Here is a 26,958-nt window from a genome sequence, read left to right on the forward strand (position 1 = left end):
GAGGACTTTGCAGGGTCGACAAGGCTGAGTTTGCCGTTATCATTTCCGGTGCCTAGGTTGATGCCGGATGGTCCGTCTGGTTTTATTTTCTTTGTGACTTTTTGTAGCGGCTTGTTACCACTGAGTGGCTTGCTAGACCATTTCAAAAGGCATTTAAGAGTCAACCACATTGCTGTGGGTCTGGAGTCACGGCCAGACCAGGTTAGGACAGCAGATTTCCTTCCCTAAAGGTTAGTGAACCAGACAGGTTTTTACAAAAATTGACAATGGTTTCATGGTCATCATTAGACTTTTAATTCCAGATTTTTATTGAATTCAAATTCCACCATCTACCATGGCAGGATTCAAACCCAGGGCCCCAGAGCATTACCCTGGGTCTCTGGATTACCAGTCCAGTGACAACACCACTATGCTATTGCCTCCCCTATGCATCAGCCACTGCTTGTTAAACCTCCTGAGAACAGTTAATTAGAACTAATCTGACTACTGACATTTTTTTGCAGAGTTTTCTTTCAAAAGAGCATAAGAAATAGGAGCGGTGCAGGCTATTTGCCCCTTGAGCCTGCTCTGCCTTTCAAAAAGGTCATAGCTGATCATCTTCCACAGTTACATCCTCCTGGCACTATCCCCATAGCCTCTGAATTTCCTTAGAACCTGTTTGTTGATCTCTGATTTGAATATACTCAAGAATCGATCATCCACAGCTTTCTGCGGTATGTAATTCCAAAGATTTGCAGCCCTTTTTATGAAGAAATTTCTGCTGATCTCAGTCCTAAATGGCTGACCCAGAATTTCTCCGCACGTCAATCCTAAATGGCTGACCCCCTACTCCAGCAAGGAAAAACAGCACCTACCTAGTTAAGTGTCAAGAATTTTATATGTTTCAATGAGATCACCTCTCACTCTTAACTCTAGGCAATATAGGTCTAGTCTACTCAATATCTCCTTCTTGAACAAGCCCCTCATTCCAGGAATCGTGAACTTCTACTTTTGTAGCAGTCACTTAGTGGGTTGAGGGTTGGTGCTGCCTATTCAAGCAAATCAATCCTGCTGATGGATAAGTCAGCTGCTGCCCAACTGAGGTAAGTCATCTAAGATAGAACATGGCTGGAAAATAATCTTTTCTGGTCTACACAGATCAGCCCTACATCATGTATATTTGTCCACTAATAACACAGTTCATAATTTTTTATTCTTCTAACCAAGGTGCTTTCAATGAATTGCTGCAATTCCCACACTTGCCACTCTTGCCATGGCATTCATCATTGGCCTATTACTCAAAATAAAGGCAGAAATGCCAAAAATACTGAACAGCTCTGGCAGCATCTGTGGAGAGGAAAACCGAATTAATGTTTCGGATCGATGACCTTTCTGTTCTGCTGGGGATTTGTAAATTTTCTGTTTTTTATTTCCGATTCTCATCTGCTATAAGTCAAAGTTGGTTTCAGATTCCATGAAACCATTACACGCATGATTCTTGCTGTTGATAGAGAATTCTGATCAATCCAAACAGAGGTCCTGGAGTAGAAAGAACAATAAGAGAAGTATTGCTCTTCTCTCCGACAGGATTTCCGTATCTCTGTTTTGCCTTGTTTACCTTCATTGCTTTCCATTTCTCTCCTGGTGTTTGACAAGGTGTTTACTAAAACCGGCTTTCACAGCCATATTTAATATCACCACCTTCAACACCTCTTTGTCCTTTTGTCTATGACATTTTTGGCAATCTCCACCTATCATTGGCCCTTTATCCAGCTCTACCTTCTCCACTCCCCCCTCCCACCCCCCCACTTAAACCAGCTTATATTTCACCTCTTTTCTATTTTTACTTAGTTCTGTTGAAGAGTCATATGGACTTGAAATGTTAACTGTTCATCTCCGCAGATGCTGCCAAACCTGCTGAGTTTTTCCAGGTATTTTTATTTTTGTTGTAGAAAGAACAATGTTGACCCATTCCTTGAAGTGTGGCAATTACATTTCTTAAGTATCAAAATGCCTTTGTAATTGAAGAGTGAGGTCTCCATTCAGGCAGGAATCTGGCACATTCGTGATATTCCCCAACCCTGCGCCCCCCTCACCCCCCAATAAGTTTACAGTAAGTCTCCGATTGCTTAAAATAAAATTTACAAATCCCCAATTAGGACTAAATTGATGTATTACATGCTTCAAAAGATGGGATTTAGTTAAGCAATGCATAAAACAGGATACAAGTGGTAAAAGCTAGGAATAAGTCAATTAATTTATCACCTAACCTCAAGTTTGTGTTCCTGCTTATCTTTACTTAGATATCCTGCATATTCTTTAAATTTGGAAGAGAATATAACTTATGCTGACAGTTCATATCAGCACATATCACTCATTAATGGTTTCAGTAGGTTAGTGCAGTGAATATAATTTTTTTCATTCATGGGATGTGGCTGTTGCTGGCTAGGCCAGCACTGATTGCCCAACCCTAATTGCTCTACCACCTTCTTGGTCATCTGCAGTCCATGTGGTGTAGGTACTCCCACAATGCTAATAGGAAGGGAGTTGCAGGATTTTTACCCAGTGACAGTGAAAGAATGGCAATACAATTCTAAGTCAAGATGGTGTGTGGCTTGAAGGGGACCTTGCAGGTGGTGGTGTTCCCATGCAACTGCTGCCCTTTTCCTTCTAGATGGTAGAGGCTACGGGTTTGGAAGATTGGCTGTCATATGAGCCTTGGTATGTTGCTGCAATGCATCTTGGTATGGTACACACTGCTGCCACTATACACAGGTGGTGGAGGTTGAAGGTAGTCGATAGGGTGCCAATCAAGTGGGCTGCTTTTGTCCTAGATGGTGTAAGCTTCTTGAGTGTTGTTGAAGCTGCACTCATCCAGGCAAATGGAGAGCATTCCATCACACTGCTGACTTGTGCCTTGTAGGCTTTGGGGATTCATGAGGTGAGTTACTCCGCCACAGAATCCCCAGCCTCTGACCTGGTCTTGTAGCCACAGTATTTATATTGCTAGTGCAGTTCAGTTTCTGGTCACTGGTACATCCTAGATGTTGATGGTGGGGGATTTGGTGATGGTAATGCCATTGAATGTCAAAGGGAGATGGTTAGATTCTCTCTTGTTGGAGGTGGTCATTGCTTGGTGCTTGTGGTAACATTCACACCAAACTTCAGCCCAAGACCGAATGTTGTTCAGGTCTTGCTGCACATGAACAGGGTACTTTAGTGTCTGAGGAGTTGCGAATGGTGCTGAACATTGTACAGTCATCAGTGAACATCCTACTTCTGATCTTTTGATGGAGGGAAGGCCATTGATGAAGCAGCTGAAGATAGTTGGCCTAGGACACTACCCTGAGGAGCTTCTGCAGCAATGTCCTGGGACTGAGACATATATGTGTATATGTTAAAATGAAAAATCCTAAATTGTGCCTATTGAAGTACAAATGGAAATTAAGTTATATAGCAGAACCTTTCAATTCAGGCCATTCAGTAAGGCTTCTTTAAATAGATCACTTAGCTCAGGGTTGTTTTATATAGATTTGTTCTCCACAGTTCAAAATTACAGGGTGGTAACATATTCACTTTGGTGAACATAATTTGTAGAATGAATGTCGGAAGTTTTGCAATACATATTTTTTCTTAAAATATTTCCCAAAATATTTTTTACATTTCTTCAATTTTGATTGGGATTCAAATCAAATTACATTATTTGATATATATTATTTTTGCACCAATTGAAACTGATACTATTGAATTCCTTTACCATACAACTTCAGTATAAATATTCCTACCCATGTTCCTAAAAGTTGATGGACTTCGGGAATAGAAAATAACATGTAGAATAAAAATGCAATATAAATTGCCTTCAGATTTTCTTGAAAGTATTCCAATTAATTTCATACATTTCCAAAGATAAGTTGCAAGGAAGTGATTTGTAATTAACCAAAATGTGATATTATCTCTGGCACTGTAAATTACTATAAAATAATTTTCTGAAAACCTATCAATCTTAAAAATTGAAGGAAGGACACTTTTGAAACCTAGGTTAAATAAAACAAACTGTCAATGTCCCTATAGCCTTATTTTTAATATATGATACTATAAACATTTTTAAAAAATTGTTTAAGTGGGTTGCCAGCCAATGTTTCATGTCATAGCAGCACTAAACTATGATGTGGTAATGTACCACAGTGATGTATATTCAGGAGAGTCACTCCTGAAGTGAAGTGAAGTCACTCACTGCAAGTGAACTATAATGAATAATTTGTTGAAGGACAATGCATATCACAGAACATTACCTGACAATGCAACTGTCTCCTTGCATTTCAGCATCACCTCCTCCTCATTTTTGACCCCTCTATCCTTGCAAACTATTGTTCCAATTCCAACCACCACCTCTTCCAGCATCCGCAGTTTTTTTGTTTTTACCTCTTTCCAGTGGCCTTGAAGGTGTCAACCAAAGTCTATATGCACCTCTCTCAAACCTTACTACAGCAGCAAAACCGTCCTGAACAAAGTTACAAATTACATCTCCTTTCACTGATCATGTACCTTATCCCTCCTTGAACTTTCTGTAGTGTTATGATCTCGAGGGAGACCATTAACTTTTAAAAAGAAATTCGAACTTCCAGTTATTAACTGAGAATCACACCACGACATTTTTTTTTTAAGTATTTAAACTAAATTTTTTTCTGTATGAGAATTAAACAAAGCAGGTACTACTAGCTTAACACTTTCATAAACCCTTACTATTTAAACCTGAAAATTTCAACAGGACACTCCCTGTTCTATTTTTATTTCCACCCAAGAGTTCCCCTATACTTTACTGGATATTGAGGGTTCCTTTGTGAGTCCAAACTAAGCTGTGCCACAGCTCTTGGGAATATTTAAGTGAATTCCTAACTTTCCCAGTCTGGCACTTAGACTTGCAAAGTTCACTCTCTCTGCAAGGATTCCACAGCTGGTCTCTTCCACTAGCTTTATCAGGCAAATCTGAACATTTTAATTCCTCATGCACTTGAACTTTTCATTCCCAGTATGGGCTCCACTTGCAATACCTGCTTTAGTGACTCTGGATCAGGAACACCCCTGGTCCCTAATAGCTCCTTGTTCTGGCTGCTGTTAGATACACTACTGCCTCCTCCCAGTCTTCCAAGCTGACTCTCTGTTTCTGTGAGAAAAACACACACAAATCCAAAACACAAGACTGCCTCCCAGCAATCTCTGTCCACTGCAATATAACCCACCTGGGATGTCCCAGATAGAGATTTACATTACAAAAATAAAAATACCTGGAAAAACTCAGCAGGTCTGGCAGCATCTGCGGAGAGGAACACAGTTAATGTTTTGAGTTCGTATGACTCTTCAACAGAACTAACTAAAAAAGAAGAGAGGTGAAATATAAGCTGGTTTAAGAGGGAGTGGGACAAGTAGAGCTGGATAGAGGGCCAGTGATAGGTGGAGATTGCTAAAAGATGTCATAGACAAAAGGACAAAAAGGATGTTGAAGCTGGTGATATTATCTAAGGAATGTGCTAATTAAGGGTAGAAAGCAGGACGAGCAAGGTACAGATAGAACTCCCCCCACCCAAACCCCCCTCCCCCCACCCCCACCTTAAACCAGCTTATATTTCACCCCTCTCCTTGGATTCACCTAGTTCTGTTGAAGGGTCATGAGGACTCGAAACGTCAACTCTTTTCTTCTCCGCTGATGCTGCCAGACCTGCTAAGTTTTTCAAGGTAATTCTGTTTTTGTTTAAGGTACAGATAGCCCTAGTGGGGGTGGGGTGAAGGAATCGAAATGGGCTAAAAGGTAAAGGTAAAACAATGGATGGAAATACATTTAAAAATAATGGAAATAGGTGGGAAAAGAAAAATCTATATAAATTATTGGAAGGAAAGGGGGTGGAGATGGAGGAGAGAGTTCATGATCTAAAATTGTTGAACTCAATATTCAGTCCGGAAGGCTGTAAAGTGCCTAGTTGGAAGATGAGGTGCTGTTCCTCCAGTTTGCATTCAGCTTCACTGGAACAATGCAGCAGGCGAAGGATGGACTTGTGGGCATGAGAGCAGGGTGAAATGTTGAAATGGCAAGCGACAGGGAGGTCTTGGTCTTGCTTGCGGACAGACCGAAGGTATTCTGCAAAGCGGTCACCCAGTCTGCGTTTGATCTCTCCAATGTAGAGGAATCCGCATTGGGAGCAATGAATGCAGTAGACTAAATTGAGGGAAGTGCAAGTGAAATGCTGCTTCACTTGAAAGGAGTGTTTGGGCCCTTGGACAGTGAGGAGAGAGGAAGTAAAGGGGCAGGTGTTGCACCTTCTGCGGTTGCATGGGAAGGTGCCATGGGAGGGGGTTGAGGTGTAGGAGGTGATGGAGGAGTGGACCAGGGTGTCCTGGAGGGAACGAGATTTTCATTAATTAGCTTCAATTTCCAAACTTACCCTTTGATCTGAAAAGCGTATGGATGCTTTTTAGAAATTAATTTGCTTTCCCTTTGCTTTCAAACCCTTCTTTGATCTGGGTCCAACATGAATAATTTATACCTCTTATCACCTTTGAACAATGGATAACCCCAAACGAAAGCAGAATTACCTGGAAAAACTCAGCAGGTCAGGCAGCATCGGTAGAGAAGAAAAGAGTTGACGTTCCGAGTCCTCATGACCCTTCGACAGAACTTGAGTTCGAGTCCAAGAAAGAGTTGAAATATAAGCTGGTTTAAGGTGTCGGGGGGGGAGCAGAGAGAGAGAAGTGGAGGGGGGGTGGTGTGGTTGTAGGCAAAAGCAGTGATAGAAGCAGATCATCAAAAGATGTCACGAACAACAGGACAAAAGAACACATAGGTGTTGAAGTTGGTGATATTATCTAAACGAATGTGCTAATTAAGAATGGATGGTAGGGCACTCAAGGTATAGATCTAGTGGGGGTGAGGAGAGCATAAAAGATTTGAAATATTTAAAAATAATGGAAATAGGTGGGAAAAGAAAAATCTATATAATTTATTGGAAAAAAACAAAAGGAAGAGGGAAACAGAAAGGGGGTGGGGATGGAGGGGGGAGCTCAAGACCTAAAGTTGTTGAATTCAATATTCAGTCTGGAAGGCTGTAAAGTGCCTAGTCGGAAGATGAGGTGTTGTTCCTCCAGTTTGCGTTGGGCTTCACTGGAACAATGCAGCAAGCCAAGGACAGACATGTGGGCAAGAGAGCAGGGTGGAGTGTTAAAATGGCAAGCGACAGGGAGGTTTGGGTCATTCTTGCGGACAGACCACAGGTGTTCTGCAAAGCGGTCGCCCAGTTTACGTTTGGTCTCTCCAATGTAGAGGAGACCACATTGGGAGCAACGAATGCAGTAGACTAAGTTGGGGGAAATGCAAGTGAAATGCTACTTCACTTGAAAAGAGTGTTTGGGTCCTTGGACGATGAGGAGAGAGGAAGTGAAGGGGCAGGTGTTGCATCTTTTGCGTGGGCATGGGGTGGTGCCATAGGAAGGGGTTGAGGAGTAGGGGGTGATGGAGGAGTGGACCAGGGTGTCCCGGAGGGAACGATCCCTACGGAATGCCGACAGTGGGGGTGAAGGGAAGATGTGTTTGGTGGTGGCATCATGCTGGAGTTGGCGGAAATGGCGGAGGATGATCCTTTGAATGTGGAGGCTGGTGGGGTGATAAGTGAGGACAAGGGGGACCCTATCATGTTTCTGGGAGGGAGGAGAAGGCGTGAGGGCGGATGCGCGGGAGATGGGCCGGACACGGTTGAGGGCCCTGTCAACGACCGTGGGTGGAAAACCTCGGTTAAGGAAGAAGGAGGACATGTCAGAGGAACTGTTTTTGAAGGTAGCATCATCGGAACAGATGCGACGGAGGCTAGGGAACTGAGAGAATGGGATGGAGTCCTTACAGGAAGCGGGATGTGAGGAGCTGTAGTCGAGGTAGCTGTGGGAGTCGGTAGGCTTGTAATGGATATTGGTGGACAGTCTATCACCAGAGATTGAGACAGCGAGGTCAAGGAAGGGAAGGGAAGTGTCAGAGATGGACCACGTGAAAATGATGGAGGGGTGGAGATTGGAAGCAAAATTAATAAATTTTTCCAAGTCCTGACGAGAGCACGAAGCAGCACCGAAGTAATCATCGATGTACCGGAGAAAGAGTTGTGGAAGGGGGCCGGAGTAGAACTGGAACAAGGAATGTTCCACATACCCCATAAAGAGACAGGCATAGCTGGGGCCCATGCGGGTACCCATAGCCACACCTTTTATTTGGAGGAAGTGAGAGGAGTTGAAGGCGAAATTGTTCAGTGTGAGAACAAGTTCAGCCAGACGGAGGAGAGTAGTAGTGGATGGGGATTGTTCGGGCCTCTGTTCGAGGAAGAAGCTAAGGGCCCTCAGACCATCCTGGTGGGGGATGGAGGTGTAGAGGGATTGGACGTCCATGGTGAAGAGGAAGCGGTTGGGGCCAGGGAACTGGAAATTGTTGATGTGACGTAAGGTGTCAGAGGAATCACGGATGTAGGTGGGGAGGGACTGGACAAGAGGAGAGAGAAGGGAGTCAAGATAGCGAGAAATGAGTTCTGTGGGGCAGGAGCAAGCTGACACGATCGGTCTACCGGGACAGTTCTGTTTGTGGCTTTTGGGTAGGAGGTAGAAGCGGGCCGTCCGAGGTTGGGCGACTATCAGGTTGGAAGCTGTGGGAGGAAGATCCCCAGAGGAGATGAGGTCAGTGACAGTCCTGGAAACATTTCACTTGCATTTCCCCCAACTTAGTCTACTGCATTCGTTGCTTCCAATGCGGTTTCCTCTACATTGGAGAGACCAAACATAAACTGGGCGACCGCTTTGCAGAACACCTGCGGTCTGTCCGCAAGAATGACCCAAACCTCCCTGTCGCTTGTCATTTCAACACTCCACCCTGCTCTCTTGCCCACATGTCTGTCCTTGGCTTGCTGCAATGTTCCAGTGAAGCCTAACGCAAACTGGAGGAACAACACCTCATCTTCCAACTAGGCACTTTATAGCCTTCCGGACTGAATATTGAATTCAACAACTTTAGGTCTTGACCTCCCCCCTCCATCCCCATCCCCTTTCTGTTTCTTCCCCCTTCCTTTTGTTTTTTTCCAATAAGTTATATAGATTTTTCTTTTTCCCACCTATTTCCATTATTTTAAAATATTTTTAAATCTTTTATGCTCCCCCCACCCCCCACTAGAGCTATACCTTGAGTACCTACCGTCTATTCTTAATTAGCACATTCGTTTAGATAATATCACCAACTTCGACACCTATGTGCTCTTTTATTCTGCTGTCTGTGACATCTTTTGATGATCTGCTTCTATCACTGCTTTTGCCTACAACCACAACACCCCCCTCCACTTCTCTCCCCCCACCCCCCACCCCCCACCACCTTAAACCAGCTTATATTTCACCCCTTCCTGGGATTCACCTAGTTCTGTCGAAGGGTCATGTGGACTCAAAACGTCAACTCTTTTCTTCTCCGCCGATGCTGCCAGACCTGCTGAGTTTTTCCAGGTAATTCTGTTTTTGTTTTGTATTTCCAGCATCGGCAGTTTTTTGTTTTTTGACTTTATTTTAGGTTGTTTGGGCAACTAATTGCCTAAAGCTGCGACTTCTACCCATGTGAGGCAGGATGTCCCACCTCCAGGAGCTGCTGACCAATCAGAGGGTTGGCAGCCCTTCCGTGCCTGCAGTGCCACTGGAGTGGGGACCACTGCTGGGATTGCAGCATGCCCTGGACCAGCAACGATGAAGCTGGCCTGGAGTACAGGAAAGTGGAGTTGGGGCCAATCAGGGAGGCCCCGGTGAAGTGGAGGCGCAGTGGGGGAAGGGTCAATCGCTAGGGGACGAGTGCACCCCCCACCCCCCCAAACATCCCATGGGTCGAAGGATGCCTGATCAGGAGAGACCCCCCCACTCAAGCCCACAGCTTTTACTATTCAGTCTCCCAAAAAGATGAAGTGCTTCCCATCCTCCCCTGTGCCCACCTCCCACTAAAAACAATGGTGGCAGGAGGAGGCCCTTAATTGGCCATTAGCTAAAAAGGGCTAAAACCTGCACTCTTTTTCAAATATGGAAATTCAACCATGTTCAGGTTGTGCTTTTATTAATTTGTGCTTTTATTTTTTTAAAGTAGAATATTTTCTTTAGTACCAAAGCAGAAGTTTATTCTTTAAATTTCAAATACAGGTCAATGAACAAGAGCCAGTAGCTTTAACATTCTCTGCACAAGGCTGTAGTGTTAAAAGGTTATAATTGTGCTAGTTTTTTTAGCAGGGTATTTATCTTTTGGACTTTTTAAGCAAGGGATATACACAAACTAATAGTGTTCCCAGCCAAAACAAAACATCTGTGTAGTACTTAAATCAACATTTTGCAAGTACTTGGGGTTGCCACGTACTCATGCAATTGAGAAAGGTATGCATACGTTTACATGTCTAGTCATCCATGTGCTACTCATTCAAGCATGTCGTCTGTGCTTTAAAATGACAACTCTCAAGCAGCCTTGGAGTAGAAATTTTTTGGAATCCAATCCTCAGTGATGCGGTTGGTGATAAACGATCGCCTATGTATGTTTAATATGAAAAGATCATCTTGTATCACCAATGAGGTAATTACATGCAACATGTTTGATTTTTAAAACAAACTTTGGAACTAGGGATTATTTAGAAGTGGCCGAGATTATACAATATACCTCTAAGCATAAATTTGAGTTCTGACTGCCTCTGAATAAAATGTTGAAACAAGTTGCCTTTTGTATGATAGTTCAGGTGGATGTATGCGTATGATCACATAGCACTTTTTGAAGAAGAGCAGAATGCTCTCATGATCTTTGAGCCAATGCTTGTCCCTCGACCAAGATTACTCTCAAGCAAGTTAACTAATCTTTCACCTCATGTTTCTGATATCTTGCTGTGTGAAAATTGGCTATTATATCTGCTTCCTTAACAGTTGTGACTATACTTCAAAATTATATAAATGCATGTGAAGCACTTGAAAAGTCTTGAAGATGTGTTCTGGTACTATATAAATGCAAGTTCATTTTTAAAAAATTTGGATAAACAGATTATTTAATGTTACCAATACCAAAATGTGACGTCTTGCTTTTTTTCACTCTTTTTAATGAGAAATACTGAAAGTGCCAGTCTTCAGCCAATTTGATTCCCTCCACATGATATGAAGAAATGGCTGAGACACTGGATACTGCAAAGGTTATGGGCCCTGACAATATTCCGGCAATAGTGCTTGTGCTCCAGAACTAGCCGTGCCTCCAGTCAAGCTGTTCCAGTACAGCTACAACACTAGCATCTACCCGACCATGTGGAAAATTGCCCAAGTTTGTTGCATCTACAAAGAACAAATCCAGCCTGGCCAATTATTGCCTCATCAATCTTTTTTAACCTGCACAGTTTGGGTTCTGCCGGGACCATTCAGCTCTTGACCTCAGTAGGTCCGTCAATGACCTACCTTCCATCATAAGGTCAAAAGTGAGCACTGCACAATATTCAGTACCATTGATGACTCCTCGGATACTGAAGCAGTTAGTGTTTTTTATTTGTTCCTGGGATGTGGGTGTCGCTGGCTAGGCCAACATTTATTGCCCATTCCTAATTGCCCTTGTTCAGTGGGCATTTAAGGAGTTAACCACATTGTTGTGGGTCTGGAGTCACATGAATGTCAGACCAGGTGAGGACAGAAGATTTCCTTTCCTGAAGGACACTATAAACCAGATGGGTTTTTACAACAGTCGACAATGTGGCCATCATCAGACTTTGATTTCAGTAAAAATATGGAATTTAAATTTCACCATCTGCCATGGTGGGATTTGAGCCCAGGTCCCCAGAGCATTACCCAGGATCTCTGGATTACCAGACCAGTGACAATACCACGATGCCACCACCTCCCCCATATGCAGGAAAACCTGGACAACATTCAGACTTGGGCTGATAAGTGGCAAGTAACATTGTGCCACACAAGTGCCAGTCAATGACTAATGCCAACAAGAGAGAATCTAACCATTGCCCCTTGATGTTCAATGGCATTACATCGCTCAGTCCCCCACTATCCACATCCTGGGGGTTACCATTGACCAGAAACTGAACTGGATCAGCCATATAAATACTGTGGCTACAAGAACAGAGCAGAGGCCGTGAGGCTAGGAATTCTACAACGAGTAACTCCCCTCTTAACTCTCCAAAGTCTGTTCACCATCTGCAAGGCACTAGTCAGGACCATATTGGAATGCTCTCCGCTTGCCTGGATGAGTGCAACAACACTCCAGAAGCTTGACACCATCCAGGGCAAAGCAGTCCACTTGTTTGGCACTGCAATCACCATCTTCAACATTCACCCTCTTCACCACTGATGCACAGTGGCAGCAGTGTGTACCATCTATAAGATGCACTGCGGCAATTCACCAAGGCTGCTTCAACAGCCAAACCTACAACCGCTACCATCCAGAAGGGCAAGGGCAGCAGATAAATGGGAACACCACCACCTGCAAGTTCCCCTTCAAGCCACTCACCATCCTGACTTGGAAATATATCGCCATTCCTTCACTCTCACTGTGTCAAAATCCTGGAACTCCCTCCTTAACAACACTGTGGGCGTACCTACACCACATGGACAGCAGTGGTTCAAGAAGGCAGTTCACCACCACCTGCTCAAGGGCAATAGGGGATGGGCAATAAATACTGACCCAGCCAGTGACACCCACATCCTGTGAAAAAATCATAAAAGACAGAATTGTTGACAGTACTTTGGAGTGTGAGGGCAAGCAAAGGAAAATGCAAGAATGCCATTTGCCACTGTTGCTAAGTTGGTCATGAAGACACAAGTAGGAAGAATAGAATGCAATGTGAGAAAAAGAATTTGAAACAAAAATGCTATCTTCAGTTTCCACTGAACGATGTGCATTGTCTGGATTCACAACCATGCAAGTAAGGGCCATATTCGAATTGCCTGATTGCAGTGTTGTGAATTTGGGAAGGCAGGCTTGCATGCAGATGTGTACCGGGTACAGCTTGCAGCCTGTCACTGGCTAACTACAGGGATACAATGATTCTTTGCAACCATTAAAATATCAGTGATGGTGCAACAGTCCATTAAAGCTACTTTTAACGCCGGTGGGACTGGAATTCTGAGATTTTTTTTGGTGTGGTGGGGGGGTGGGGTGCGCGTGTGGGGTTGTGTAATAGACTGGAATTAAGGGCATGAATTGTATTTGCCAGAATACGCTTGTTCAGAAATGCATGCTAATTCTGTCAGAAGTGGATACAGGAAGATGATGTGCCCATCTGCAAAATCATGCATGTCGGTAAATGACAGGGTAACGACTGCAGTGCTACTGTCCCAGAATTCCACTATTTATACCAGAACTGCACCTGACTTTAGTTATGCTCAGAGAAAAGAGAGTAAGTTACCAACAGCATTACTTGTCAAAGCAGAAAGTGATTGATTTGACAAGTTCAATAGCCACAAGCTTTGTCTAAAACATCAGCTTTGACTGAAGGGCTTAGAAAATAATCTCTTCTCAGCTGCACTGCCCAGAGAGAATTTTTCACGCAGTATGAAGTTGCACCAAAGAAGGCAATGACAAACAAGTTATCTTTTAACCAGCATCTAAGAGCAAGCTAGTTCCCCAATGATGTCTCGGGAGAAGTCTGCTTCAAGAGGCCATTGTTCAGAAAGAAACTATGAAAAAAAATCCATCTCCTATTGCAAACTGATCTCCAAACATCCTCCTGACCGCAAATAACAAAGAACAGATGTATTTCAGAATCGTGCACTTCACACCACAATGTGCTTTTACTGAGTACAACTATCTATTGAAAAGTTACTACTTTATACACTGTGTTTACACCAGTGCTTGTCTATGCTGCTCTTAAACTAATCCTGATGCCAGGCTGAAGTGATACCAGAAAACCAGAGATGCTGGTGACATTTGGCTGTGCTGTGAATATAGTGAGCTTCTTGTGACTGCGCTGGGCTGCATCTCAGGCATCTCATGGTGTCCAACTTCCAGGAAACCCCTTCAGAAGGCTGTGTCTCCACAGTTAGTATGTATCGAGCCTGGTCCTGCATTCTGATATCTCCAGAAATCAGGCATTTGAAGAGGCTGGTTAGAAAGATCACAAGATTTGTCATGAGGTGAAAGGACAAAATCATAAAGGAATATTCCCGGCGCATCACTTTGGGTCCTGGGATCCGAGTGCCCGCATCAGTGGGAAGATGCGCGTATTGATCTCGGATAGATCTTCCAGAACCTGAGAGACAGTACCCTGAATCTTACAGTATCACTTCCATTAATACTAACAAATGGCCCCCCACTTTCCCCCCCCGCCCACAACCAAACCTCTTCTCTGCCCACCGCCACCTCTTCCCAATCCCTAAGACTTGAAGATTGGTGATCAATATAACCACTCTGGTGCATGTACTGGTCTGGAAAGATTTGAGAATGTGCCACCTGTGGCTGATTTGGTAGCACGCTCTCCTCCAACTTAGAAGGCCGCGGGTTCAAGTCTCAATCCAAGACCTGAGCACAAAATCAAGGCTGTCACTCCAATGCTGCACTCCTGGACTGTTGAAAGTGCTGTTATTCAGGTGAGTTGTTAAAACAAGGCCCTGTCTGTCCTGTCAGGTGGGCACAAGATCCCATGGCAACATTTTGCTCTCCTCTGAGTTCATTGCCCTCTTATCCTTCCTAAGTCTCTCCCTCTATGTAAGCTCCCCAGCCAATTTTCATGGCCACCCCATTTCTTGCCATTTCTCGTGGCCTTGCTAATAGGGAATAATTTTAATTATTTTGGTCTGCACAAAGTGATGCCTTGGGGAGGTGATTGGCTCACAATCAAAAAATCTCTCACCTTGGATTTACCTAGTGTTGATCGCTCTTTTGTGTCATTTAGTGTGTTTTCTGTACAAAAACTCTTGCTGAATGTACAAGAGAGCAGTATGGGTTCACAACATGTCGTTGTACACTGTTAAAGAACGCTTGAATTTCAGTTTAGGATTTGATACTGTTTTAACATTTTTTTTTCTCCCTGAACTGAAACCTGAATTCCCAAGCTGCAATTTGCAGATCAAAATTTACCCTGAACCTTGTAGGTGACAACAGTGACGCAAGACCCTAAAATATTAGAAAATGCTGGAACTGTGCAGCGGATTGTTAAACATCGAAAAGAGCAAACCTTTCAGTTTGGTTAACAACCCTTAGTGAAAATGAGCTTTGTTGGAAGGTTACTGTTGTAATTTTGACTCTGGATATTTCCTTTGGGCACTGATTGTCCTGTTAAGCTTTTCCAGCATTCTTGGATTTTCATCTCACTACTGGATGGATGAATCTCCATAAACTTACAATTAGTCTTGTGCTCATCCTTACTATGCAAGGGTCTTCCTATTAAGATATATACTGAAATGAAGTTTGAACATTTACAAGTGGTGATTTTTAATGAATTGGTAGGATCCATTGCTGATCTGTTGCCTTCAATTTATAATGCCTTTCCTCATTGACTATTGTGTATTATTCTATTTATCAGATTAGTATGATTGAAATGAAACTTAGGTGTGTGCTTCCCATGGTATCTCTGGTGTGGTAATTGCACCTCTTCTAAAACAAAGCTGTTATTTTAATGTACAGCTTCCAGTGTCATCTTTTCTGATCATGTCTAAGGCAACCAAAAGGCATTATTTTAAACTTTATGAATAATGTCAAGTTAATATGATGGTTTTACCGTATTATCATTGGAATCTGAAATGAGTGAAATTACAAATGAAGTAATGTTACACACAAACTGGCTTTGGTTAGTCATTAGCTGCAAGTGTATTATTATAGGATGAGTAGAAGAAATTATAACTGAAGCGCATATGGGGAAGAATTAATGACTTGGGAAACTTTCCATTTAGTTTAAGAACATCTTAATCAACAACAGCAACTATTTAAATTTATTTAATACCTTTAACAAAACTTCATGTGTTTTAAAGATGGTGATTGGGAATGAATGCTGAGTTGGGTAGTGTTGTTTAGAAAGGAAGCAGACTATTTGACAGAAGAGATGGGTTGTGAGAAGAATTTTGAATGGTGGAAATTAAGGTGGAGAGGAAAGAAGGTCTGGAGTGTGTCAGTGGCCAGGACCAATACACCAGAAGACTGCCAACATGGTGGGATAAAGGGAAGGGTTAATGAATGCCATGCTACTATCTGAGGAGTGGAGTGCTTGGGGCAGGTAATGGAGTTGGAGGAGCTTTCAGAGATAGATTGGTGCAATTAGTAGAAATGAGAATTTTAAATATTATACTGAGAGACGGGGAGCATGGAAGGTTGGGGCCAATGGCCCAATGCAGGAATGGCAGTCATTGCACTAGATTAATAATCCAGAGTTTCAAAATCTCACCATGCAGAATTGATATTAATTCAACAAATTAGGTGATATATGGACAAGGAATAGAAACAGATTACAAAGGATGTACAGCACAGAAATAGGCCATTCAGCCTAACCAGCTCATGATAATTTATTAAAAACTCAACTAGCTCACCAGGCTCCTCTACGGAAGAAAGCCGGTCACCCATATTTTGGTAGCTGAAGCCTATATTGCAACTAAAGCAGGGCACCATCTCTGTTGTGATTGAATGAAAGGCTGCTAGTCATGATCTTAAGTTTACCAAGGATGTTACTCATTAATGCAATATCATTCATTGTGGATATGGAGGTTTGTTCACTATATAGATCATTGCTGAATATGACCCTCAACCCAACGATTGTGAAAATGGAACCAGAATTGGAGCAAAATTGTTTTCTGTAATGCTTTAAAGCTTCAACTTCTGCTTGAACTTTATGAAGAACAAAAATTCACTAGCCCATATCTGTTTGCAATTACCTACTTAATTTTGGTATTAACATGGAAACATCAATACATACACTTCTACTATGACATTATAAAAGATGACGTAACAGCTTAAGGAACTAGGTTACTGTGTATGATATAATCAATGATCTATCCAAAACATTGGAGAGAATAGGCATATCCTCCTCAGATTGTTCAGGTAACATCAGAGTTGAAATTTAAAGCCGTTTCATTAGTCATACAGCTGTGAGTTAAACAAACCTGCTATTCTACTCAGGATTCCTTTTGAGTGGAATGCAGAAGCAAGGCAGGCTGATGACTTGAAGTGGTGACTGAGGGAACTATTGTTGGATTTTATAGTTTAGTTTATGACTCCATAGAACTGTCACCATACAAATTAGTGGGGAGAATTGGAATGAACATTCTTTCCAGGATATTAAAAGTTGGTTGAATAATTGCAATAACTGCAGTTGTTTAAGCAAATAAAAACCATTGCTTTCATTAATATTGAAAGGATGCAGATTGTATTTTAAATGTTTTAAAGTGTTGTCCAGTTCCATCTGCAGTACATTTGGCAGGCTGTTATGTGTCATAGCTCTCTTGATGAAGTTGTTGCTTAGTTTAAATATTTTTGGTGAGCCAGTTTCACAGTTAAGTTTTTGTCACCTTATACATATCCCCACTGTTTGAATAATCATTTTCCTGTTGTTGTGGGTAAGCATGTTTGGTCTTGATGAGGGGTAACTTCTATTTCAGTGTTTGTTTTTAATTACGTCATCAACTCTTGGTGTTTAAGAATTTTGTTGAGGTGATAACTTATGGAGTTGGTTTTTACTGCCCAATTCATGCAACATTGTGAAGTACCTAGTTGGTTGAAGAGCAGTGCATCTGTTTCCTCTGATTCATATATCTAGAATGGATCAAAAATGTCATCATTTGACTGTTACTGACACGTGTTGCAAAGTTTCTTGCATGGAAAGAAACAAACCACGAGGGGACAGAGTCAACCCCACTCCTCCCTCCCTCCCTCCACCCCCCCTCACTCCTCACCACCACCACCACCCAGTCACACCTAAATCTAAGACAACCTTGCTTCACTATTCACAGCCAGTCTTATCTGCGTGAAGTAGAGACTAGTAAAATGGTTCCATTGTATCTTATGCATGTGGTTATAATGGGAGATTCTAATTACCCATATATAGACTGGGATCGTGGTAGTCTAAGGGGCAGCAAGGGACAGGCGTTCCTAGGTTGTGTTCAAGAGAATTTCATACAGCATGTGTCTAGTCCAACAAGAAAGGAGGCACAGCTAGACCTGGTTCTTGGGAATGAGATGGGCCAAGCAGATCAAGTGACAATGGGGGAGCATTTCAGGGACAGTGATCATTGTATCAAGGTTTAGGATGACGGCAGAAAATGACTTTGGTCAATCCAGAGTAAGAATAATCAACTGGCAGAGAGCGGACTTCAATGGGGCAAGAACTGAGCTAGGCCGGATAGACTAGAACCAAAGGTTGGCGGGAAAAACAGTAGCTGAACAATGGGCTACCTTCAAAGGGGAGATGGTTTGGGCACAGTCAAGGTATATTCCCTCAAAACGGAAGGGTAGGACAAACAAATCCAGAGCTCCCTGGATGACAAAGGAGATAGAAATTAAGTTAAAGAAAAAGTGTGCTTACGACAGGTGTCAGGTAGCAAATACAAATGAGAACCAAGCTGAATTCAGAAGGGATGGGAAAAAGCAAATATGAGAAGCAAAGTGGGATTATGAAAAAAGTCTGGCAGCTAACACAAAAGGAACCCCAAAGTATTCTATAAGCACATCAATAGTAAAAGGCGGTGAAAGGAGGAGTAGGGTCGATTAGGAACCAAAAAGGGGATTTACACATTGAGGCAAGAGGCATAGCTGAGGTGTTAAGTGAATACTTTGCATCTGTCTTTTCCTACGAGGCAGATGCTGCCCAGGCCATGGTGACAGAGGAGGAAACTCAGTCACTAGAACGGCTTAAAATTGATAAGAAGGTGGTATTGGATAAGCTGACGGTACTTAAAGTTGATAAGGCACCGGAACCACATGAGATGCATCCAAGAATATTGTAGGAAGTGAGAGGAAATTGCAGAAGCACTGGCAATAATCTTTCAATGCTCCCTAGATTTGGGGGAGGTACCAGAGGACTGGAGAATTGCATACATTATGCCCTTGTTTAAAAAAAATTGCAAAGATCTGCCCTGCCATTACAGGCCAGTCAGTTTAACTTCGGTGGTGGGGAAATTTCTAGAAACAATTATTCGGGATAGAATTAACAGTCATGTGGAAAAATGTGGATCAATTTGGAAGTCAGCATGGATTTTTTAAAGGAAAATCATGCCTAATTAACTTGCTGGACTTTTTTGAAGAGGTAACAGATGCTTGATGAGGGCAAGGCCATTGATATGGTGTATATGGACACCAGGTGTTTGATACAGTGCCACACAACAGACTTGAGGAAAGTTATAGGTCATGGAATAAAGGGACAGTAGCAATGTGGATACAAAGTTGGCAGAAGGATAGGAAACAGTAATGGTTAATGGGTATTTTTCGGGCTGAAAGAAGGTTTGTAGTGGAGTTCCCCGGGGTTGGTATTGGGATCCTTGCTATATATATATATATATATTCCTGAGATATAGATACATAGAGTTACATATAGATCTTGGTGTGCAGGGGACAATTTTAAAGTTTGCGGATGACATAAAACTTTGGAGAATTGTAAACTACGAGGAGGACAATGTAGAACTTCAAAAGGATGTTGGCAGATAGGTGGCAGGTGAAGTTCAATGCAGAGAAGTGTGAGGTGATACACTTTGGTACAAAGAACATGGAGAGACAATATAAAATAAAGGATGCTATCTTAAAGGGTGTGCAGGAGCAGAGACACCTGGATTTATATGTACATAAGTCATTAAAGTTGCCTGGAAGGTGTAGAGAGCTGTTTCTAAAGCAGATGGTATTCATTAATAGGGGCATAGAGTACAAGAGCAGGGAGGTTATGATGGACTTATATAAGACACTGGTTAGACCTCAGCTGGAGTATTGTGTATGGCTCTGGGTGCCACACTTGTACCAAAGTGCATCAGTTCACATTTCTCCGCGTGAGCCCAATACCGACCCCTGGGGAACTCCACTACAAACCACCTTCCAGCCTGCAAAATACCCATTAACCATTACTGTCTGTTTCCTATCCTTCAGCCAATTTTGTATCCACGTTGCTGCTGTCCCTTTTATTCCATGACCTATAACATTCCTCTCAAGGAAGGATGTGAACACATTGGAGAGAGAGCAGAAGTTGTTTACGAGAATGGTTCCAGGGATGAGACCCTTCAGTTATGAGGAAAGATTGGAGAAGTTGGGACTGTTTTCCTTGGAGAGGAGAAGACTAAGAGGAGACTTGATAGAAGTTTTCAAAATCATGAGAGGTCTGGACAGAGTAGAGAGGGAAGAAACTTTTCCCGCTCGTAAATGGATCGAGAACCAGAGGGCACAGTTTTAAAGTGTTTTGCAAAAAGAGCAAATGTGAGGTGAGAAACAACTTTTTCACACAAGTAGTTAGGGTTTGGAATGCACTACCTGGAAGTGTGGTGGAGGTAGGTTCAACTGAGACATTCAAGAGGGCATTGGATGATTATTTAAATAGAAACAATGTGCAGGGTTACGAGGGAAAGGCAGGGGATTGGCACTAAGTTAAAATGCTTAGATAGCCGGTGCAGGCATGATGGGCTGAATGGCCGCCTTCTGCATTGTAATAAATTTGTGAATTCTGGCGAGCTGAGGATTAATTTTACTTGTAACAATCTGATGGAAATGTGCTGCAAGTGAATTACTATTTACATTTAATAGCTGTGGGATAGTGAGATTGATTCTGAAATCTCAGGCTGTGTTTTCTTGACCAAAACATGTACTATAGTGGCATCATGTCTTCAGTATAAGTCCCACAAGGTCACACAATGGAATGTTATCCCATTCAAATGGATCAGAGACATTTGAATTGACATTTAATACTATTGAACCAATTTGAATATGAAGCTTGTTGTAAATCTAATTGGGAACGTTCTACCCATCTTTATAAATGGAATGTTTGTCAAAATGAGAAATTACAGTATATTTTCCTGACGCTCATTTTCATAATGGCCTTTCACATGAGAAATAAAGCAGAAACTTCCATTTATGAGATGTCTTTGTACATGATTTACACTGAAGAATGGTTCCCAGCACCATAATTATTGTAAAATAACTCAAATGTAAAATGTGTGGGGGGGCGGGGCGGTGGTTGTAGGTTGATGTGTAGAGTGTACCTAGTTACTGATACAGACACAGAAGTGAAATGGAGCAAACTAATAGAGCATGATGATGGGGCCCTTGACATGGACTTTGAGACTACAAAGATACATAATTTTTTTGCTTAATTTTTGTTTCTCTCACTCCATTTGCTAAAGAAGATTTTCTTCATAATAAGATTTACATGGCCCAAATAGTCTGCATGTATACTCAACTCAAACCTCCTCCCACCCTCCATCTGACTCTGGGCATAACCCTCTATCCCCTTCCTTCTCATGCTCCCTTAAATGTATCTATACCACTGCCTGCAGGTAGCAACTTCTAAATTCCCACAATGCCCTGTGTAAACAAGTTGCTTTGCATCAGATTTGATTTTAGTGTGACTATCTTGTATTGTGGGGCACTGGGTTTGCACTTCTCTGGAGGTGGAAATGCATCCTGTTGGATTTTTGCTCCCAAGGTGGGAGCATAGACACAGAAAATTTCTCGATGCTGGGTGAATTAGCATGGAAGGTGTAAGGGCAAACGATGGTGGGTGAGGGAGCATGTTGCCACCAAGCTCGCATAGGGGCTACAAAGAGCCATGGGAATGTGAGGGTCATGGGTGGGTAGAGGAGCGTAGGGTGGCATGGGAGGGTATGAGGATGTGAGTGAAGGGAATGAGGTGACATGAGTTGGCATGGATGGGCTATGGGGGGTGAGGGGGTGTCAGGGCTAGAGGGCTGCTTTTTGTTTACTGCTTTTTTTGTAGCCAGGACAAAGCCCCAAAGCGCTGGGATGGGCCCTCAAATACCCACCTCAACACCTGGCAGCCCCTGTGGCTGCCTCCAAACTCTTACTGGCGGCGGTGGCCATGATACGGCTCCAGTTAGCAACCCCCCACCCCCGGGATGAAAATCGGACTGCTCAGGGCACTTTCTCCCGAGTCAGGTTTGTGGAGTCTGGAAATTTCCATACCCTTTATGCCAGCCTATGCCCCTCTACCACCCCCAGGGCTGCACATACCCTCCATGGCACCCTAGGCCCTTCTACCCCTCATGACTCCCACTCATTCCCATGGCCTTTTATAGCTCCATATCATCTTAGTGTCAACTCATGCCAAACCCTGTCCCTCACCCACCACCCTCTGCCCTAGACCCTCCATGCCAACTCACCCAGTATTCACCATGGGCAGACCTCAGGAGCCATGGTGAGTTTAAATAACAAAGTTCCAAGCATCCATAACGGACTTCACTACATCTTTTAAAAAATCGCTTTCGTGGATAAAAGTTCATTTAATACATTTAAGTCCCATGTAAAAACAAACATTTCCTTCAAGTACTTAACCTCTTAAAACAATCTATGTAATCATAGCCCACATCAAAGACAGCTAATCTCTTTAGGACCATTTGTATTGTCAATGAAACTGTAAATTTACAGGGCCTCCACTGTGATATGTTGTAGAAGCTGTAAAGCAGCACTGATCCTATAATAACCTTCAGGGTTATGTCAACAGCCATCTACTGAAATTGCAAGCACTGATTTTTTTAAAAAATTTCACTTGCAAGGTGTATTTTTTTCTCAAAACTTACAGAGCAAGAGATTTAAATGACTTGACAGCTTGACAGCTCCATGCACCTAATCCACTTTTTACACACATTTATGTCTACCCCTAACAACTCCAAAGGGATGCTGACCTCTCCTAGTAGATTTAGACCTTTTCCTCAAATGTCTAAAGTGCACAAGTTGTGTTTCAGAAACCTGGTTTACCAAAATTGCACCTAATTGAAGGTAGCTGCACTTTGTGTGGAGCTACCTCCATGAACCATGAATGTGTGAAAAATGTCCCGCCCACATTCCTGCCCCTAGCAAAAATAGTAGGTACCAGGTTGGGGGCGGGACTTCTGGATTCAGGCTCTGGTGTCATTTTGGCCCTTCCACCTTTAGAAAATTTGAGCCATTCTCATTAAAACTTTCCATAATTTTAATGACATCCTTTAGGTTGCCCTCAACCTTCTCTTTTCATCCTTACCTGAGGTATAACCTCACAATTGTGGTATCATCCTTGTAAATCATTATTTCACTTTCTCCAGAATCTTGAGACCTTTTTTATAATATGGTGACCAAAATTGTGCACAACACCTCAGGCATGGTCTAAGCAAGGCTCGATGCAAATTTAGAATAACTACTTTTCAATTCCATCCCACTAGAAAGAAAGGTGTTTGGTTTGCTTTTGTATGGCCCTTTAATCAGTGTTGATATTTTTATTAGTTTGTGTATTTATTCTCCCAGATCCCTTTTATTCCTCTACCTCATTTAGATTCTTAGGATGGAATTTTCCACTCGAGGACTAAGTCCCATGGTGGGGACGGGAACTGGGAGCGTTCCCCGCTGTGGAGGCCAATGGGAATTTGTGCTATATCGCATGATGCCAGCCTCGCTAATTATGCAGTTAGGGGTTTCCCAATGTTTTTCACGGCAGGGTGGGCTGGATGGTGTGCGTCTTGCCATCATATCCAGATGCCATATTTAAAATACGCCCAGACATCAACTTACCTACCGTTGAAGGAGGAGATGGTCCACTGATCACAGGGAGCTCTGATCCCCAGGTTCTGTGACACTTCCCGTGAAGTGCTGATCAATGCAATGGAGGCCAGGAGGGGCATCCTCTGCCCCGAGGATGGAGGAGGGGGCTGTGTCGTCTGACCAACCCAGCATGAGAGGGAAGCCTCCAGGGAGGTCATTGCCCAGGGCTTCCACCCGAGGACTGTCTTGCAATGCCGCAAACGGATGAATGACCTCATCTGCTGTGTCAGGATAAATGAACCCTCAACTGCTCACAGTCACCCCACCAAATGGTACAGGGACCTGGGCCACAGTGGCAAGGGCACCATCCATGGGGCCCATGCATAAAAGAGCTACTTAATGTGATACGGTGATGCCTCATAGACCCACTGCAGTCCACCTATTCTGCAAATGGAGAGGCCACTGTGCGTCCTCCTCCTGACCCTTCCCCACACACTTCAGACGCTCTCTGGGAGGGGGAGGGAGAAGGGGGTTAAACAGGGCACCAGCAATCACTGCCAATGATATGCCTCTTATTGGGCCTTATTGTTCTATCTGCATGAGCTTAGTGCTGTGGAGGGTACTGCCCAGAATCTTTCTGGACAACCCACAGTGCATCAGTCACATGGCACACAATCCAGTGGGTTATTTGTAAGATTGGAAGCATGAGAAAGATGCATGGAACCCAAATGCGTCCAACCCCATCTTCTGTCTTTGCGCAGGAAATTTTGAGGCACAAACAGTGGAGAGAGAGAGAGAAGATGGGAGGGGGTCGACCTGACCACGGAGTGGGCAGCCCTGCTGGCTCGGGAGGGACCAGACCGAGTCTACGGAGATGGATAGCTTGGCGGGCGGCCTCCATCCAGTAAGATCCGTGCATGTCACATAGAAACCTAAGGGTCTCATGCTCCTCCATGTTGGAGGCAGCTCATGCAGTCACTTGTGCTCTTCTCCCTCACAGGTGGCACCAGGAAGGTGGCAAGGGAAGGAGAGAAGACCCTGTCCAACAGTTCATCCAGCCCACAGAGGACCGAGGACATTGGGGAGGAGGAAGAAAGTGCACCTGTAGAGGTGTCACAGCAGTCACCTGTACCCTCCATCAGTGAAGAGAGACACACCTCAGTGGGTACTAGATGTAGTTCAGCCAGGGAGTCTCATTCTGGTGGTCACCACCTGGACACAAGTCCACAGCAGGAGAAGGCAAGGTCAGCCAAGTTCACCAGCACTTGGACTACTGCTGAAGAAGAGGCATCTGCACTGTCCAGCTCAGGTGATGAGTCTCTGGTTTGGGCCCTGCATGAGATGCTGGGGAAGCTGTAAGAGTTGGGGGAACATGGAGCAGAGGTGTCGGAGGGTCTCAGAGTGGCACATGAGATGGAGGAGTCCAAACGCCTGCTGGCTGATGAAGTGGTGCCGACGTGCACGCATCGAGGCCTCCATGGTGAGGATGCCATGGAGAACCTGGTCCAGCAGAACGCCCAGTTTCTGCTGGAGATATGCACAGACCTGCACTCCATTGCTGTAGCCATGGGTGAGCTTTTGCTGTGGCAATGCAAGAGGGGAATGGGGTACCTTTTCCTCTCTCCAGGTACCCCTTCCCCTCGGAGTTAGGCAGGGGCCCTTGGGTACCCAAGGGGAGGAGGAGTGGCTGTTGGACACCCCTCAGGCTCTGGCTCTGCAGAATCCCCCTTGCCTGTGATCCCTTCAGTTTGTCCTCAGTGACAGCAGAGGGAGCAGCTGCCCCACAGCGGACAGTCAAAGCCAGCTGGGGCCCTCCAAGCCTCAGGTTTCTAGAGGACGGCCGCCAAGATCATCCAAGGCATAAAGGGCAAATTGGTCGCAGGCTGGGGGTCTATGTACCCTGGAATCATGCTTGTTTAGGGAGGCAAAGATATTTTCCAGGGCCCTTGTGAGCTATGTGCAAGAAGTCTCCTGCGCATGCTGAGCCTTCGCCCATCACATGCTCATCTGTTCCAACACCCTAACATTGCAAGTACTATATGCTGGGGTTCCCCTTCAGTTGCCCTGTTGAGCTGCCCTGCATCTCCTCCCACTCCTGATGACCCAGCTTCCATGCAGCATCTTGAGACCTCCACTACGAGACTCTGCATTGGTGTGAGCAGCCATGGTTGTTATGACCTTCCAAGTGAAGTTAAATACCTTTTCCCCTCCCCCATGACTCACCCACCTCCCCCTGCCTCCACCCAAATAACCATTGACCCAGCTGTAACATTTGACTTTCCAGCAGTTACCCTTGAACCCAGTCCCGTGCAAGTAATTGCCCATGTCCTGTGCGTTCCCGAGGAGCCCACCCCCTTAACAATAGATCTGCCCCCTCTCATCCTGCCTACCCCCAGAATCCACGTATCCTTCCGTATCCCCTCCAATGACCCTCAGCGCCCCTTCACCTGCCATCGCCAAGCCTTTGCTCTCCCACCCTGCTGGCTCCCACTGCCCCCTTTAACCCTCACCATCCCTTCCTATCACCAATTCCCTCAGTGTGCCTGCTAAGACCCCTTTCCACCCACCCCATGCCGGTTCACACCTGCACAAACCACACCCCCGCCACCATCCTCCAGCATGGCCCTTCCCACCCTCCCGTTCCAGACCATCTTACTCATTGCATGACTCCCGCTGCATCTCTCTTTCTCCTACCATCCCCAACCTCTCCCACCCCCCAATAGGCCTCCACACCCACCCCACCTCTTCATTCTTCTCCTCCCCATCTAATCCCACACACATCCATCCCCACCCCGTAGCACAGACCATCACTGCCCAACAGTACCTCCTGCAGCTGTCCACTTGCAGCTTGAAGCTCTATGTGGTAGATGCTCCACCCACCCACTGCTTCATGTGGTGTTCTCAGGTAACTGGAAGTCTCCAACCCGATCTCCGTAGGCTACCTCGGGCTTCCTTTAGCTAAGTCCCGACAAGTGCAGGCTACGTTGTTCCAGATGTGTTCTGGACTGGCATGAAATCCCGATGGTGGTGTGAATGATTGGGCAGTGGGGGAATTTCCAGTCTGGCCTTCATCTGCATCCCATTAATAGGATGCAAAAGGGTTTCATGCCAGCCTCTAGCGGGATTGGTGACCTGCCGTGATGTGCAGGAGTGCACATTCCCATCGTCGATTTTTTGGCTCCCGCCACATTGCCTACAGTTAAAGCTGCCGTGTGGGGGAGACACTGGATTGTTCCACCCATGATTTCCAAGTCGTAGGTGGTCATTTTTTTTTCTTGCCAAAATGAAATACGGTTTTGTCATCCCAGTCACTGCTCTAGTAT

At 44.2% G+C, this 26,958-nt stretch overlaps 1 protein-coding gene across 2 annotated transcripts in view; it reads left to right on the plus strand.

Moving 5' to 3' along the window:
• Positions 1-26,958, plus strand: part of me1 (malic enzyme 1, NADP(+)-dependent, cytosolic) — a 598,180-nt gene that overhangs the window by 448,210 nt on the left and 123,012 nt on the right. The window lies entirely within an intron of this gene.

Source organism: Carcharodon carcharias, chromosome 5, assembly GCF_017639515.1.
Source record: "Carcharodon carcharias isolate sCarCar2 chromosome 5, sCarCar2.pri, whole genome shotgun sequence".
NCBI classification, from domain to species: Eukaryota; Metazoa; Chordata; class Chondrichthyes; order Lamniformes; family Lamnidae; genus Carcharodon; species Carcharodon carcharias.